This window comes from Garra rufa, chromosome 21 (assembly GCF_049309525.1).
Source record: "Garra rufa chromosome 21, GarRuf1.0, whole genome shotgun sequence".
Taxonomy (NCBI): domain Eukaryota; kingdom Metazoa; phylum Chordata; class Actinopteri; order Cypriniformes; family Cyprinidae; genus Garra; species Garra rufa.
Window position 1 is genome coordinate 14,492,554 of NC_133381.1, and position 4,061 is coordinate 14,496,614.

Below are 4,061 nucleotides of genomic sequence, written 5' to 3' on the forward strand. Positions count from 1 at the left end.
TGGGGTTATACAGACAGTTCCATCGGCTTCCTTCAACCTCCGTCTCCATTTTATGATCAAAGATTGGTATCAAGCTCTTTGATTACATCAGGGGTTCCTTTAATTGCCCGAACAATATTATCCTGCTGGGAATATCTGGAAAAAAGAGGAGGACAAAAACTTGTGTTGCATAAGCAAAGGGAAAGCATAATTATACAGTGATGATTTGGATAGCATTTACAATGACTTTCCTCAGCAGTCAGAGAACAAATGCTTTTAATTGTATGACGAGGCCAAATTAAAACACTCTTGATCATGAATAATCACAAGAGTTGTTTTCAAAGACCGTGTTAAATTTAATTTAAATTTTTTTTTATTGTATTTATTTATTTATTTTTTTGTGATCCCATACATTTTAAAACATAAATGTCATTGCAATAGATCAAATTTTCAAGCAATAAATAAATAAAAATAAAGAAAACACAAATAAATCATAAGCTCTAAAATCACATGTCTGCAGATACCTGGATTATGTAATGCAGTGAAATTCATACTTATTTTTTAATTATTTGTACATTCACATGTATTTAGAAATTCCCAGGACAACTGTGAACCTCAGATTTGTTGGGTGTGAATGACTGTATTATTTCAGCATGTTACCTTGTTGAGGTGAGGAGGTTTTAGAGGGCGTCTGTTTATGTCTCATCGATTTGACATCATAGTGCAAAAATAAAAAGCCTCTGCTATGTAATTTTAGCGGCATGAAAGTGTACGTGGCTCTTAAATCACTGGCGTGACCTCGCTTGCATCCGTTCTTTTCCTCCTTTTTTTCAGTGTTTTATTCTTTCTGTGTGCCCTTTTCAAATGTTAATGGCAACACGGTTGCAGAAGAAAGCAGGTTATTCTTTATTCCAGAGAGAGCCGACTTGACCATTTCAAGTCAGACATTGATGCATTATACAGTTGGTCAACAATTTATTGCTTGACCCTGTATGCAATTTAATGTGAGGTGTGTGTGTATGTGTGTGAGAGAGAGAAGCCACTTGAAATATGAATGTTTTAATGTCAGCCTGACGTCTTTTCTATGCTCACATTGCCACTTATTTGTCTTTTTTATACTCCGCTTATATGGTTATGTATTCCAAGCGCATATTTTCCTTTGGGTTGTCACCTTTTTGTACTCCTACATTGATACAGCTTTGAAAGACCGACCCTTATCTCCTCTTTAGACTCTGTGGAGCACAATTGCATGTGGACAAAAGCAAAACAATACTTGTTGTGAAATTACGCTATTTTGAGCAATGGGAGACTATAGGAAGCGTATAAGGTTCTGTACAAGAGCCTATGACTTGGTTCAGGGATCTGGTCATGTCTCTCTTGTTTTCCCTACAGAGCATAGGATGTGACTGGAATATCTTTAGAATGGGTGGGTAGATGCATAGAGAATTGCAAGAGGTGTGCTGTATGCTATTTAGATTGTTTAAGCACTGGAATTCTTGATTCTGATTGGTCAGCGACACAGTTCAGCAATCCGATCTAATGTTTTTAAAAACGTGGAAGCTGATAAATCATGTAGAGAAGGACTTAGTACGCAGGAAAGGTCCCAATATTTTGACAAACTAAAGTCAATAGCTGGTAAAGATACATACAAGAAGTATTAATTAAGATATTAGGGTAATATTTCACCTGCCTGACTGGAAATGATAAGAACAAATAGAATGTTGTCAAGATTCTTGCCCTGGAAATCCTGGTTCAGTTTGGCCAACCACAAACACCATTTCTTAGACAGTTTTTGCACTCTTCTCCTCAATTTGTTATAACTTTTGGCAGTCTAAATGTTTTTTTTGTATTTTTTCTGGTCTGACAGATTAGTACAGCCCAACACATGACAATAATTGACTGTTTTCAGCAGCAGTAATAAGCTAAATTAAGAATTAATAGTTTACATTCATTGTCGCCAATATGATCGACTGATGACGCGTCGTGCAAACATTCTATTCTAAAGATCTGTGTACTAGTGGTAAATGCTACTGTTTTGAGCTTTGCTAACATTTCTGACAGATAACATTGTGTTTTTTTTTTAATTACTGTGAGTTTAAGTGCTGGCGATCATGTAGTGTTGCCAGATATTGCTGTGGAAACAAATAACCGAAAAATAAATAAACTGAAATTAGTTCAAATCTTTAGTAAATAAGACAAGTTAAAATATCACTAAACCCTAAACTGCAGCTTTTACACTTTATTAACTTTCTAAAGCATCAGACTGAGTGGAAAAGACAAGGCAACAGATCACTAGTTTTACTAGATTTTTTTGCCATATTTTCTGCTGTTACTTTTAGTTAAAGTTTTAGTAATGTTTTTGTCATTTTTATTAGTGTCTGTTGTTTTAAAATATGTAAATATATCATTTTTGTTATTTCCTTTATTTTGAGTTTTAGTTTAAGTTGTTTATATTTCAATTTTATTTCAGTTCATATTTATTTTATTTCAAGTAACAATGTTTTTTTTATGGTTTTAATAAGCTATAATTACCCAGAGCAAGATATTTTTATGCTTTAATTCAATATATAAAGCACTCTCAGGGCTGGGTTGCGGCTGGAAGGGCATCCGGCGTAAAACGTGCCATTTCGTCTGTGCAGATCACCCTTGATGAAAGGGAGCAAGCCGAAAGAGACAGAATTCAATTTATGAAGCTAAATAAATGTAAATTTAATCATTATATACTTTCAGTCATACTTGTACAGTACCAGTGTGTTTTGTACATGCAATTTAGCTAGTTTTATTGTAATAAAAAAAAAATTTTTCCAATAAATTAACCAGTATAGGCTTACTGGAAATACATCCCTCTATTTGCATTTTATGCAAAACTGAGAAAAAAAACAAAACAAAAAAAAAAACGTAACTATATTTACGAATCACTGCAGTTTCTAGTTATAATGAACACTAAACTGCAGCTTTTACTCCTTTTCACAAAAAGTATGGTTTGTTTGTTTGTGTTGCTAGAATGAGTGTTTTGTCTAGTTTTTGGTATTTATGCTAGCCATACTGTCAGCTGGTCATTATCGCAAACTAAACCCAGACGGAGTGATCAGAACCTTGACGCATAGCGGAGGAGTAGGCTACATTTATCCTTACATAATGTTAAAGCAAACAAGTATAGACACCCAGTTATATTCTAAAAGATGGCAGATAGAATAATCTTCAGACGTGTCCCAACCTTTTTTACATCATGGTTCAAAAGGTTTCTGCGATAATCTTCTTACCACGACAATGTATCTATGTTTGCGAAAACATTTCAATGTCCTGAAATGAATGAATCCGTTACCTTGCCTTCCAGAAGCAATCACTTAAAGCGTAGGCCATGTATTTCATTGGTCGGGTTGCGGAAAACACAAAGACTGCAAAAAAGGTCATTCATCTTGATTAAATACACATTGGCAGCGGGTCAGGGCTGCAGAAGGGATTCAGATTTAAACGGCACCGCTTCAGAAATTAATTTGATAGCTTCTGGTGTTTATGTGAGGTTTTGTGTGGGGTGTGTACATGTGTGCAGCTCTTGTGTGTGTGTTTGTGCGTTTATGTTTCATTCAAGAATAGTCATGGCTTCTTTCATTAGTGAAGTGGACCTGACTGCATTCATCTCTGTGTAAGGCCGACAGCCTTGAGTGTTTATGAGTCTGGAGGCACTATCAAGCCACAAACCCCACTTTCTCTTTTCACTCATTGCCTCTGAAAGAGTTTTCACTCTGTGTGCTTTAAAAACCTTACTTAGTTTGTTTTAACACATCTTGTTTGTTGTTTTGAAAAGTAACCTCTGGAAAAGTCATTCATTAAGGTGCTAAAATTTAGTTGGCACCAATATTGACTCTGATTTAATCATTTGTTTGTTTATTTCTTTCTTTTCTGGAAGCAATTATATTTTTTACTATAGAAAGCATGTTGTCACAACATTAAACAGACAATATGTAACTTTGGGCCACAAAGTCAATTTTAGAGAGTTATAGATCTGAAAGCTAAATAAATAAGCTTAGGATAGAAAAATGTGAAAATCTGGAATCTGAGGTTGAAAAAAATCTAAATAC